Source organism: Phragmites australis, chromosome 15, assembly GCF_958298935.1.
Source record: "Phragmites australis chromosome 15, lpPhrAust1.1, whole genome shotgun sequence".
Classification (NCBI taxonomy): domain Eukaryota; kingdom Viridiplantae; phylum Streptophyta; class Magnoliopsida; order Poales; family Poaceae; genus Phragmites; species Phragmites australis.
In genome coordinates this window covers 12,253,699-12,268,847 of record NC_084935.1, presented here as the reverse complement: position 1 = coordinate 12,268,847, position 15,149 = coordinate 12,253,699, and the positions used below count along the sequence as shown (strand labels likewise).

The window sequence follows — 15,149 nt, the reverse complement described above, 5'->3', positions numbered from 1 at the left end:
TCCTTCTTATCCTCTCATACACATGAGCTAATGAGGGATGACATATCATTAAGTTGGCCTCTCTTCACCTCCATTAAACTAAAGAACTGCACCTTACGTTCACATGACATCATTTGAGATTTATTGAGAATTATCCTTGAATATCATGGGCTAACTCTATATATTCTGACACTTCCAAACAAAGGCTCCAGCGCAACACATTTGCAAATATCTAGCTCAAAAAGTTCCTAAAGAACAACGCATTTAGGTTCCAATAGAAAAAGGTATATGTAATGCAATAAACAAAATATCTACATAAATAGGACATCTCTGATGCAATTAAAACAAACAGACAAGCCAAACATTATCTTTTAGTGAACAATTTTTCGATGCTCTAAGGCGTGGTTACTTCTTCCAAGTTTATCTTTTCTTTCGGCACGCAAACTTTTTATTTTTTTGGCAAGTTTTCACCTGCTCGAACAAAACAGGCAAAAAACAATCTCCAGCCTCGCTGCCCCCAAGCAACCATTTCGGTCCCTCTCTCGCTTGCTCAAGCATTCGAATAGACGGGGTAATGAGAAAATGGAAAAGACTGTGATTTGTGATACCAATTTTATGCATGTTTAAGGGCAAGTCAATACAACTTCGAAAAGCAAATTAGGAGAAAATTCAAGCACAAAATTCAGAGGAAAAGTTATCGTGTAAATTGCAAGGACAAAATGCTGCAAAAATAAGAGCAAAATGTGTACATATTTTGGATGTGCAAATTCACAATCCAAGAGCAAATCAGTTGAATTTTTAGGAGCAAAATCAGGATATTAAGAAAAAAATAAAGGGTTCTAAAAGAGCAAATAAGGATGATTTGAAAAGGCAAATTAAGATATCAGGAGGAGCAAATTGGTTTAAAATTTGGGTGCAAATCATATCAAAACATTTGAGCAAATCAAGATCACAGGATGAACAAATTAGTTGAAGAAAAGAAATCAACATAACATTTGAATGCAAATAGTTGATTCGGAAACCAAATTAGGATTACTGCAAATAAAAATTGAAAAGCAATTTAATGTATTTTGCTAAGCAAATTTGGTTCAGGATATAGGCAAATTGGTACATCTACAAACAAAATTCGAAAAACAGTTTAATGTACTTTGCTAGTAAAAATTGAAGCAATAGAAGCAAATTGGTACAAATGCCAAAAAGCACGTACAGTGCTCAATCAGCCCTCCCCTCCTCGCCTCAATTAGCTTCCTCTCCTCCTCCACCCACCCTTCCAAGCACAACCCTCAGACCAGCCACACATATTGTAATTATCCATGCTGCTCCTCAGCAAGCATTTCATCATACAACTTGTAGGCGCTCCTCCTAGCGGCGGTGCTACAGAAGAAGCCTGAGCAGGCGGTTGCAGTGGGCTGCCTCAGCCCTCAAGGAGCTTGTCGTACCACTCCCTGGAGAGCTCACACATCTCGGCAGCCTTCCGTCCATTCTAGCATCGGCGTAGGCAGCGGCGAGCACACTGAGGCAGGTGCGCATGGACGCGATAGCGCGTCCCCGAGGGACATGGACTGGAGCGTGGCCTCTGGGGCGTCGAAGTGACGAGAGCGGGTGAGAAGGCGGAGCAGCGCATAGTGGGTGAGAGGGTTGGAGCGTCATGATGGTGGGTCTGGGACCAGAAGAGGAGCGCAAGGGCGAGGTCGGTGTGTTCATCTCCCATGCTGAATACGGCATTGGAAGGGATAAGGTCAACCCATCTTCTGGATGGCTTGAACAGGCGTTCGGGCGAAGAAGCAATCGCAATCTGACGACAATCATAATGTGTGTGATGTCCATCTAACATATGCACGCTTTAACGCTTGAAAACTAGTCTCTCTCTTAAAATATATGTTTGTTTTTTCTTTTCACTCTTCTGGTAGTGTGCATCTCTCTTATGCTTTTGTCATCTAGTCAAAGCCATCTAAAAAAAATGCCATAAATTAAAAATAATAATTTGAAAGTTGATTGCATAAAATTACCCTACAGGAGTCTCATGAATATTTTACGCAATTTCCAATATCTTGTGTAAGAATCTCGAGATTTTTTCACGATGAAAATCTTTTGTGAAATTTTGCAACTTCAGCTCAATAGTGATTCCTAGTTCCTTACTGTTTTCCTTTTTTCTGTATGTGACTTAGATGTTTCGAATTTTTCTTAACAACAGGAAATCCGAATGCCAAAAGCAAAAAGCACACTACCAAAAGAACATCAAAAGGTACTGGTTTTTAAGGGTAGAGAACCAATAAAGTTGCAAGTGAATTAATTTTCTAAGGCATTTCAATTTTCAGTTAACCACATTGATCTTTAGACATCCAAATGCTGTGATGAAGCCACCTTACAAGTGCACGACATAGGGAATCAACGTTTTCCAATATATTGCAGGCATACCTTTTTGGTTACTAATATTGTGAAATGTTAGATGACCAACATTGACAAAACATCAACTTGTCAATAACAACACAATGATCATATTACAGAAGATGACAACGCCCTTTCCCCTTTCGATTCTTAAACAACCATTCATTTCGGTATGACAGGTCATCGAGTCCTTCAGCAAGAAGAAACAAAGCTGACAGCTGATGACAAAATTTCAGGGATAATACCAGGCCACTACCTTCTACAATTAACGGTTTTCCACTTCCTAATGTTGAGACTAATCCGGGCTAATCTGTAGTTTCTTTGCTTGTTCGGGTGATTACATCTTTTTTTCTGTTTGGGGGGTGGGGGGGGGGGGGGAGGTGGCCACATTTTCCAACAGCAAGGTGAAAAGAAAGCTGAAGTTCAGCTAATCGTAGAGCCCTTCTTCATGCCATATGTCGACCAGAAAATCAACCATCTCCTACAAGAATTCTGCAAGTCAAAAGCTAACAACATAAATGATCCAAGAAAAAAGAAGCTTTTAGCTCAGGGGTCTTACAGCTAGAGGTATTGGCTGTGGAAAATGCTCGCTACTCGACAAGAGATCATCATATGTTGTGCACCAACTGCGATGTTGAAAAGACACAATAGAGCTGAGAATTCTGAACCCAGCAAAATAAGGGGAAATCTAACCGATTCTTAGAAGTATAGCTTGCTGCCTACCATGGATCAAGAAGAATCTAGCTAGCGGTATGTTTCCTTCAGTGTAAACTAAAAGTGCTAATTGTGTTAGATGCCCGACAGCTTGTTAAAGTATCCACCAGAACAAGTACATCAGGTGCTGAACATGAAGAGGATACAAGGTTAATTCCTATTCAGTCTGAAACTAGCTAGGAAATTAGGTACAATACCTCTTTTCTAATTTTGGTAGAAAAGTATAGTAAATCAATGCATTAATTTGCAGGGGTTATTACGAAATTTTGCAGAATTATTAGCATTAACTTGGAACTAAAAAACCTTGAGATCTATCTTCAAACTAGCCAATTTACCAAATACCTGCCCAAGCCAATGAGACCAGCTATCTATAGATTCCTGTACTCTGGATATCAAGTTCTAAAGAAAATTATGGTTCAGGCAAATGAAAGAGATGAGAAACCTTATTACTGGCTCCCGAGAAGCCTTTTTGGGAACTTCTGCCTGATGTCCAACCCATTGCCTTCTCATCTCAGCCCATGCTTCAGCAGCTTCAGAAAGAGATTTTATAGATGGTCAGCAAATGGCAAGGGTATTAGCTAAAAAGATTGTGTTATCACCTGAAAAGCTAATTGCAGAAATTCACAGATAACAAAAGCTTTCCCTCACAAAAATTAAAGTAAACGAGAAGGTAGAACTCAAGGAGATCCTCGCCTTAGAAGTTTGGTCAGAGTAGCCTATTCTAACATTCTGTAAAACTGACTTAACACTGCAAATTAAATCCCTTTACATCATGTGTTTTACATTAACATCCAAGGAAAAAAAAAAACCTTATATGTACAGTTCTTTCCGTTCAAAGAGAAGGGGTAAAATAATGTGTGTACTACTTTGGCCTTGGTACAAGCACAATTAGCCATTTGATTTCACCAGACTACATAATGGAGATTCTTTACAATCTAATGGATTAAAAGACTGCAAACACATTTACCACATAATGAGGCCACCTTTCTCAATCTACTTATGCAGTAAGCATTCAAACATCGATAAAATTTATTCACAGAGCAACTAAAAATACCAAGAATTCGGAATAAAATCATACCATGGTTAATGAGTGTTGTATCTATCCCGTTTTCCATTGACATTTTAGAATCGTTGACAATTGAGTTGGGAATTGACGAGATATTCCCCTCAAGAGAAACTGATATGCTAACATTGTTCTCCATTGTTTCTAGGCCCTTTAGCCATCACCTTCTTTTTCCAATAGATGAATACTGAGACTTCTTTCTTAAAGATCCTTTCAGTTTAGAATCTGGAAGTGACTGAGATTTGCTTAAATTACCAATACAGCCACTGTTCTGCATAAATTAAACATCAGATATGCTTGAGGTGGGATTTGCTCAAAAGATGGCATTTAAAAGCTTCATAGACCAAAAAGAGGATGTTCTATAATTATAATTTGTGTTGCAAAAATAAGATTTATGATGTGATGGAATCATACTAAATCTTTTTTTGGTATATATGAAGAGACACCTACCCCATATAAGCTCAAAAAGGATGTCATGCAAACAGATCAGCCATTCAGTGTGCCATGAGACCGTTAAATAAAGTGAGATGGTTTAACTTTTCATGCTTCAGATATCCATTGCACAGCACATTTGTTTCTGAAAAAAAAAAGAGAATATTTCAGAACCCTACCTTAAAGAAGGTACTGATATTGAAGAAATAAAAAGTGGGTTCTGTTTTGAGATACCATTTTCTGCATTTTCATATGAAAAGCACGAAGAGTAGACAATGCAGGACAATTCATCAGATGGATAATATCTATATTGAGAATCAAAGCCACTTAACATTCTCATGGACACCATCCGCAAGACACCCACATCATACACTTATTGGGATGCTTGTTTCAGCATCAAAGTATTTCACTAGACGATGATGCCAAGTCGCATTGGCTTTTCCACTTCCAAATTCATAATAGTAAAGTAAGAATAAGATGCGGATAGTAGACAAATAGATAGCGAAATTGCCTAACCCTGATAATATGAAGGCGTTGATAGAATAGAGATAACATAACACTACATATGAAATACAAGCGCATAGTAGTAAGATAGCCAAGGCCATGCGAAACAGAAATCAAATCAAACTCTAAATGTATATGCCATGCAACCATGCAAAGCTTATAGCCCACAATTTCAACAAATATATGATCAATAAGAACAATAAGGACGAGAATTAGATGAATATGAAAAACTACAAGTATCCCAATTGCTCCGAAGACTAATCAACTCCCCCTGTAGTGCCACGACATTCCAAATCAATACAGGACGATAAGAAGCAACATGCGATATAAATTGTGAAGCAATTGGAACTGTGAATTCGTTAGGCTAAAGAATGAAAGGAAGCTGCAGGGTCTTAAAAGAAACAAAATCAACAAAAGAAATGCCGAACTTGATCCACTGATTCGGATGAGGTTTTAGGCAGTAACCACAGTTATGAACCACATAATGCAGATCAAGTATGTGCCGACTTATGCGCTAGTATGACGCTGCTGCATAATCTAATTTAATAACAGGTCGTCAAGGACGAATATCTGCATTCCCAGAAAATGACCACTACACTCTTAAGCAAAATTCATTCTCACTTCGACAACATATTCGTCATTCATTGCTCAAATCCTACATTCCTTTTCTCCCACTGAGTTCTAGCAGTCATTTTAACACCCCCAACCCACCCAAAAAAGAGAAAAAGAAACAAAGAGCAGCTACATGATAAATTTGACAGTTCCATCCATCCTTCTCTAACCCTCAGACACCAAAGCCAAAACTAATCCACCGCGGTAAGCATGTCCACCCCACCTCCGGTTGCACCGAATCTATCAAAACTGTCTAGCAGTCAAGATTGCCACTCACGAATCCCGTGAAGGCTAACTTTGCCAGAGAACCTACCAACTCAGTAAAAGTTAAACAGTAGAATAGGTAGCAGGATTAGAACTAGCCTAAGCTGCACCACACCAAAGATGAGCAGGAGCAACCACGGGCACCACCCTTCGCCTCGGAATCGCGCCAAAGATTCCAATAGTCCGCCCGCCAACGGATCGGACCCATTTGTTGGAACAACCCAGTAACCACTCAACCCAACAATCGAAGGAAAAATCAGACCAGAATACATACGAAAACAGAGGAGCTCGGCATCGAACCTGGCGATCCGGAAGGGGAGAAGCAGCCAAATCGCCTTTTACTCGCTCGCCCGGCCGCTCCTCTGTAGGGAAAGAGGGAGAAAGGAATTACGACGCGAGAACGGGAGAGGAGAGAAGAGGTGGAAGGAATTTGTTGTGACATCTGGCCGGAAAGACGGAAGGTGGAATGTGTTAGGTCGTGGGTCGTCGTCCGTGGGCGTGGACCGGCCCCTCGGAACTAACTCCGCTGACCAGCGCTCGCGGCTCTTCGAGATCCGTGCGACGGTACGACAGCCGTTGATGCCACCCGGCTCGGTGGGGCACACCGGGAGGAGCGAGACACGAGGAGCGGCGCAGCTCGTAGTTGGGCTCACGTCTCCGCCGAGTGGAAATCGCTCGCGAGTTTTTTTATATATTTTATTATTAAAAATTTAAATAAATAGATTTTTCGTCGAAATAATTGTACAAATAGGCGTCTGAAGAACCCTGAGAGGGCGGTTAGGGCTCCTTACCGCCTCCTCAGAGAGCAACAAGAGGGGATGGGTAGCAACCTTGCCGCCCAGTAGGAGGGCGGTTAGCAACCTTACCACCCTCTTAACTGGCGGTTATGACATATTATTTTGCTCAAAATTTAAAATAGGGATTTTGTAAAATTTGTAATTAAAATGATTGAAGAGTACTAAAGATGGTATACTAAGGAAACGAGAATTTAGAGTAGATTATGTATTATTCGGAGGATAAAAAATCAACATTTGTGAACAAATTGTATATGTGAAGTACTCGCAGTATATTACACGGGTATGAGGTTGCGAACGGCGACAAACATAAGATTAAACATATGGTGAAAAATATTACATGAGACTGTAACCATGACGATACGACGAGAAAAAAAAAGGCGACATATACAGTTCGCACAAAAATCTACTTATTAGTGCGCCGCTCCTAATCATAACATGCCTTAAGGAGCGAAAACATATCGGGTTACATTAGATACTCTCTACTAAGTGTATCTAGGATATTTTTCACTTCGTAGGGCATCGGGACCTGCCGCCTTAGCGCAACAGGCTCTCTCCCGCTTCCTTACCCTCTCAGCCTCCCGAACTTGAGCCATGGTATGGTCGTGCATTTCCTTTCACATGCGCTCTTCTTCTTGCCGCTTCAGGCGAAGATCCTCTTGTTGTTGCTCATACTCTCGATGTGCGTAAGCTTTCCTTCTCCACCTCATGGTCATATCGACCCACTGCTTCTGTTCCTCATTTTGCTCAATGTCGAGCCATTAAATAAAATCACAGATCGGTGGAGGGGACTAAACAAATAGAACAAGATGAGAGGATAGTAAAACAGGGTGTGAAATCGGTAAAGATGTGGTTGATATTTGTTGCTATACCAGTGGATACTCATATGTTTCATGCTGATGCTTGTCATATTGGTAGTTGATACACATAAAGAAGCATAGCCCATAGGTGTATGAGATATCCTGTGACTCGCGAAGCCTGCAACGGTCACCACAGAAGCACATCGGTGGTTTGATCCTTTGAGGGATGAAAATCCCCCAATGTTTCTTTGGTGGGTTTGGTAGAGCTGAGGAAGATATTGCACTTGAGATATCTGAGAAATGAGTGACGCATCAATGTATAGAGGTTGGGCTATTTATGGTGGGGGAAGGCAGGAGCATTGGATTCCCTCTTGAAGAAAGGAGTGAGTGGAAGAGCTTAAAGGGTGGCAGGAGCATTGGATTCCATCTTGAAGAATGAGAAAGTTATGGCATTGATGCTGGACAGAGATTCCATGTGTATTGGTATATGTGTTGTCATTTATTTTTGGTAAAAGTTGTCTCGTGTTGTCACTTCTTGTCTAAAGCCTGCGCAAGGAGACATGTGTTGTCATTTCATAGTTAAAGTTGAGCGGTCATATCATTTCTACAGATTACGCCAGGAAAGAGGTGATGTCGTTTAATGGTTGAAGTTCAGTAGTGTGGTCACTTCGTGAGTAAAGTTAGACTCCCGACAGAATTATCAAGCGGTTACTTCGTGTATAAGTAGCTTTATAAGATATACTTTTCTAGGTCTGTCGTGAACGGTTCATACATGGGCGAGGACGATAGAAAATAGCGTATGGTCATATTGGATTAAGAAATGCAACTAGCGTGCGATCACATTGGAATAAGAAATGCAGTTACGATATGGTAAGTGGACCATAAAGATTATACGTGTCCGAATACGTAAGAATACATCGCGAATCGAATATGCATATGTAAGTTACAAAAACAAATGTACAATCCTACTGTTGTCTCCCCCGCTACCGTCGGTCGTTCCCCCTATCATGGTCCCGCTGCCGCTGCCGCTAGTTGACCCTCACGTGGCCCATGGAGTAGGTGAGGGGGTCGGGTGGACCGACCTGCCTGGTAGATCTAGTAGGGAGCACCGGTGTCGAGGCCTCGTACTGTGTGGCCTATGTCCGAAGTCGAGTACTGGGTACCTGGGACCGCTGGAGGATGTCGTAGTCTGGTGTGCCCCCGAAGAAGTCCCGAACGAGGTCGTATGCGGGGTCCGGGCTAGCCTCATCCTTCTGACTAGGGTACGAAGACTGCGAAGGATCCGTTGGCGTCCATGTGTACCTGCTGGAGGGGCCTACGAACAAATAATTGTATTATATATGGAAATGTGGAAATGAAAGTAGTTGTACAAAATGCACTATTGTACCTGTGTGGTATGCCGGTGCAGCAGAAGATGGTCAGGCGGGCGTGTCGTAGTAGGGCTCGAACGGTGGTGGTGAGATCGGTCGCGGGGCAGCTGAAGACGAGCCGGCCTCATCACCGAAATAACCTGTGGACAATATTAGATGTATTGCTGAATATATTGAATACGGGGATGTGGTGTTGCCCAGTACTTGAGGGTGGAGTCACAGGGCTCGGTCTACGTGGTTGCATCGAGACGTGTGTAGGTGCACCTAATATTTGTTTAAAATCAATGCACCAGTAAGGAACGAATATATTTAAACGCTGTGCAAATAAAAAATCCGTACCTATTTGGTTCGAGCCTGCATGGCGTGGTAAAAGGGGTTGTGTGGGTGCCGATAGCGATGAACAACGGTGCACATCAGACCTCCTGGACAACTCTGTGTGGACCCCACTAGACCTGGGAGGCGCTCCTGCGATGTCTGTGGTGGACCGTCATGAGGTAAGCTTTGTCAAAAACCCGCTTGACGAACCCCGCGATATCCGACACACTGAGGTGCACCCCTTGCCTAAGGCGGTCCATGGTACCAGCTGCGCTTCTATGGATATCATAAATGATACCAACCTTTGGAAACAAACAAGAAATAACAATTTCAATTTACAGTCATTGTTACGCCAGTATGGAGTACTAAAATGACATGTAAATTACACATACCACCAATGTAGCGTCTTCGTCCCAATGGACCGGGTACACCTCTGTAGTTGACACGACGTGGGGCCGGACACACTCTGGGGTGTAGGTGACTCGTATGCGTGTACGTGGCACGTACCACCGTAGGTAGTCCTCAAAGCTCTGCGCATCGAAGGGACGCGCCTCCTCCATGACATCTTGAAGGCCTTGGGCCTATGGTGAGACGTACGGGGCCAAACGATCTGCCCAGAGGTTGCTAGCCGGCTGGCCCTTGCATGTATATCTGCAAGTGAACCATGTTAAATATAATTGATAGTAAGACGAATGTTATGAATTATTGAATTCTTTATATTAACTTGTAGACGTGCACTGAAACAGTGCGAATGTGGACGAAATTGCCACATGACGCGGGGTGAGTACTCCTCGACGTAGGTGTCGAAGGTAAGCGGTGTCTTCGTAAGCCAGTACTACTCGTCTCGGGTACACAACGGCGACAGACCCAAACCCGCATGGCCTTGGACAGCCAAAAAGCTGTATGGCTGCCATATCACGTCGTCCGGACGAAGCCGGTCGAACTGCCACCAAAAATGCTCATAAGCGCTGCGAAGCTGCTCATGCGCCCAGTGTGGCTGTGTGACAAACATCGTTAGAATTTATAAGAAATAACAGGTGCTAGTTAAAGTGTTAAAAAAAAGTACATACCCGGCGTCGACACTAAAGCGAGGTCATGGTAGGCGCGTCCTCCTCGGGCTTGCCATACCATTCCTCAGGGTACGGGGAGCGGTCCACCACTGGTCGGCCTATGGCGAACCGCTCGTAGGACCACAGCTGCAGAAGAAGTGAGCACCCAGCAAAAGTGTCAAGTGGCTCCTTCTTCGTGCACGCGTCGCACAGCGCCCGATACATTGCAGCAAGGACAGCAGATGCCCAAGTGAACTGTGGTGCCTCCTCACCAACAGCATCTGCTATCAACCTGGCGTATGGCACAAGGGTCCTCGCAACCAGGTAGCCTTAGCCGCTGGTGAACATAATCCAGCCAAACAACTAAAGCAAATAGGCCTCCAAATGCCTGGACACCGAGTATGCGTTGGCCTGCGGGTGCATGTACGCTGGCTGCAAGTATGACATGTGGTAATAAGGAACATAACTAGATACTCGAATAGTAAATGAGAGGTTGCATTGTATGGTACTTGGAACTGTAGAATCCACTTCTTCATTGGCCCTCGTGGATCGGACAAGAACTCAGGCACGTAAAGGGGTGCGTCGTCTGTCCACTCAACCGGGCCAAAGCGCTGATGCATGACGTTGATCAGACATTGAGACACCAAACACTTCATATCATACTCCCTTTTACTAGATTTAACAACCTTGAACTACCTCCGAAGAGACAGCGACCAGAATTTAACTGCATCAATAACAGTCTCCTTTGTAGGGTACATAGCATCCTGAGACACCTCGTTCTCATGATACTGCCACGGTGTGCCATCAGCCTCGCTAACCACCAGCTTTGAAAATTCATGATCCCTCCACTCTGCAGGCACTGGAGCATTATCCTCCTTGTCAGATGAATCCCCATCGGCAACGACTTGCTCCAGCTCTTGATCCTCTAACTCCATCTCTCAATTATTCTAGGGATATGCTCCCCCTCATCGACTACACCCATCGGTTGCATCTCAGGAATATTCCCAACATCTGCCCTGGTCTCGACATTTGCCAGATCTGATTCATCTTCCACTGCCTCACTTGATCCTGCTACTGCTTCCGCAGAGTTCACCTCTGTTTGATCTTTCAGGTACGCCTCAGCTAACAAAATCAGAGGTAGGCTACGTTCACAAGATATATCTATATACTGCCTCCAAGTTGATGTGGTTTTGATCGGAACAATCTCACCAAAGTATCCCTGACTAGCACAGCTGAGGACAGCTTTCAGCTTAAGATCATGTTGCTGCGGATCCAGTTGGAAAAACCGCATCAGCCACTTGCACACACCCGCAATGGTCCTCTCATTAGCTTTACTAAGACCCTTCATGACATGACGAAATCCAGACAGATCTACACCGTTATGACCGTACCTAATTTCACCCTCACCATAATATATCTGAAAAATTAATTTATCTGCCATCTCTGGAAACATCCACAAATATAACCAATGTTAAGACCGACAAACTATATTTCTGAGTATCGGAACTAAAAAATTTACCAACACCGATTCATGCCTAACAATAGGTTCTTCAATAATACCCTAAACCAAACTTACCTACAAATATTACTCTATACAATCTATATTTAATAGCTATCCTACCATGTCGAAATTAATATTCACAGTATATTAGCATTTTCTAAACCCTAAATCCTAGGTCATAACGTTATCATACAGTGCTAATTCCTATGTCACACAATACTACCCTACAATTATTACTATGTACAATCTACATATTCAAAACTACTATACTACAAATAATATTTTGTATTTAATTGCTATCATGTTATGTCGTAAGTAATATTGACAATTTTCTACTAAATACAGCATTTCCTAAACCCTAGGTCATACATGTCTAAATCCTATGTCATACAGTGCTATTGTACTAATAAAAGTATACAAGAACTTACCGGAAAGTGATCTTCAAATCCACGGATCAAATGCAGCAGGGCTTCGCCGCGCTCTCTTCCTCTCCTCTCCTCTCCTCTCCTCTCCTCTCCTCTCTTCTCCTCTCCTCCCTTTTCAGAGCTTTCTCTTTTTTCGGATTAAAATGAGGATTTTTCCTCAATTTTGGCCCTTTTATAGAGAAGGGGGAGGTGGGCAGGCAGCCTCCTTACCGCCCCCTGAGAGGGTGACAAGGGCCCTAACCGCCCTCTCAGGAGGCGGTAAGGGGTCGGCGCGAGCGGGCAGGCTCTAGCCGCCCTCTGAGGGGGAGGTTAGGCCACCTGCCCTCTCAGGGGGCAATAAGGAGGCTTAACCGCTCTCTCAGGGGGGCTGCAGGTGCCTATTTGTGCAATTATTTCGACGAGAAATCTATTTATTTAAATTTTTAATCGAAAAAATATAAAAATAAAAAAACTCATCGCTCGCTGGCTTCATCCAGCCCCATTTATAGGCGTGGGAAGGATTTCGTCTTCATCTGTCACAACAAGGGGTGCTATCCGTGGTGTTCCAGTTGTTGGAAGTCGAGTACCCAACTCGTTCCAGTTGTTGGAAGTCGAGCATTGCTACGCATGCACGCTCTATAGCAAATTTGCACCGGGAGGGCTGGGGCCTAGGTGGCACACCATAATAGGCATAATGGTGGCGCATAGCCAAGACGTGATCGTTGGGACGAGATACTTTTTTGTGAGCACAGCGGTAATATATGGCCATATAGTGGCCTAAGTAATGCTTGAAGTATTCCTAGAGTCAGTTGTCCATGGACAATGTGGTGGTGAAAAACAAACTTATGTCATTCTTGAAACATAACAAGAACACAAGAATGCAAGATTCCTTTGTACAAATTAACCCATATGTAGATATGGATGACTTCAAGGCGCCAACAAATATATTGCTTAGTAGTGAGAAAGTGTCGAATTTTTTACCTCTAGACACATCAATAACAAAGGCATGCTAGGGGCACCCATATCGCCTAATGTACAATGTGCGGTCGCGAAGTCCCTTGTGGCCTCCATATCATTGGGGCACTTTTAGACTGAAGATGCTTGACTGTTGCTCATGGGTTGGTCGGTTGGATCACTGTGCCATCGAGGCCCACACTTGCGCACGCGTTGGGGACACCATTTGGTGGTGACAACCGGCTCTACGAAGGGGCCTTGACGCAATTGTGGTTGGCATGGATGTTATGTCGTCATGTTAAGCGGTCGTCTATCTTCGTTCGGTGATGGCAGTTTGCCGAGTGTGGCTTTGCAAAGGTATTATGATCGGACCGGATGGCGACAAAAGATTTGTGCTATGTGTGCTTGTGGAAAACTTTAATTGCCTATGTTCTTTTTCTCTTATTTGTGGATGGACATCATATTCTAGGATGTCTTTGAGATCCTCTTGATCTTTGGTGGAAGAACAGTGGAAAGTGCAGCATGCAAGTATTTCATTGTGGAGTGTAGGGTAGTTATGAGCTGATGGTCTTAATTTTGTTTTGTATACACTGAGTTTCAATCTTTTCTCCTTTACCTTTTCTTTTATTCTTTTATAATGACTACGTGTAACTGCTTCATGCAGAGGTCAAAAAATAAAGATTTCTCCAACTAAAAAAAATATTTTTGGAAGAGCATATCTCTCCCTCCAACCTCGTTTCTTTTCTCTCATACTTAAAAAAATTCCTAACCCTTGTAACGTCAGCTTCGCTCTGGTCATGCTCAGCCGATCGATGTATGGCCTATTTTTTTTGTTCCACGACGTATGTTCGGTTTTTTCCTCCTGCGCATGCCTAACCGGTCTGTCTACGTCTGATTTTCTGCTCCCCCATGTTGTACTCCTGGATTTTCTGCTCCCCCATGTCCTACGCCAATGTGTGGATCGTGGGATGCCTCCCATTCCGCGTTCTGTCCCTCGGCAGTTCGCTCCCCAAATCACACAGCCGCAACTGCCCTCACCTCCTTCCTCGCCAACCACCCGCCGCACCCGCACCTCGCCTCCACAAATCATCGAGATTGCGTCCTCCCCCACCCATTCGCGATTGCATCTACCCCCGATGGAGAGCCCTCCACCACCGCCTTGCCGAACCTCGCCCAACTGAGGCAGCGCCGAGAGCTGGGTCACCTGCACGGCCACCTTTGCCACCTCTCCGTGCACCTTGGCGTGAGACGCGATCCGCCCCCTCGAGCTCTGACCCGACCACGAGCTCGTCGACGCCTCTCGCGCGCTCCTCCTCGTCGTAGACTCTTGGAATAATCTGGCGTCACCTGAGGAGGGGAAGGGGAAGGAGGACGAGGTCAACGAGGAGAAGGTGGCCACAAGTCGGGAGGTGGTGCAGTTGGAGGAGGAGCACGAGGCGTGCGTTGCCCTGCTTCGAAACGCGGAGGAGAAGCTGGAGCACGTGTACCGGATGCCAATACATGGAGGGAAGAAATCCAGGAGGCGGGTGGCAGTGATGATAAGGGGGGTGAGAAGGGGTCCGGAGCGGTGGACGAGGAGGTGGTGCGGGTGCTCAAGGACGCGGAGGAGGGGAGGGTGGTGCAGCGAGTGGACCTCGCCGACCGATAGCTGCATCTTCTGCCAGAGCCCTTGGGACAGATCTGCAACCTCCTCACACTTGATGTCTCCCGCGACCAGCTCTAGGTCTGGGTCACACTCATGCTATTGCTCTGTCTCTGTCTCTGTGGTTTGTCGTTTGCCTGCCTTACGTCGTACAACGCCGTTAGTGATTGGTTCAGAATTCAGATCGGTCGAATCAAGATTGGATTGGAACCATTCATCTGATACCATAAATTTGGGTGATCCATCGATGTGTTAGTTTTCATGGAAAAATGCAAAAAAAAACCCCTAAAAGTCACTTGGATTTTGACTTTCCCCCTAAAAGTTGCTTTGTTGCAAACCCCCCCCCCCCCCAAAAGTTTGACTT

The 15,149-nt window shown here is 44.2% G+C and overlaps 1 pseudogene; it reads right to left on the bottom strand.

The window, feature by feature from the left end:
• Positions 1 to 2,478: 2,478 nt before the first annotated feature.
• On the bottom strand, positions 2,479 to 6,396 carry LOC133892550 (uncharacterized; annotated as a pseudogene).
• Between the last annotated feature and the right edge of the window lie 8,753 nt (positions 6,397 to 15,149).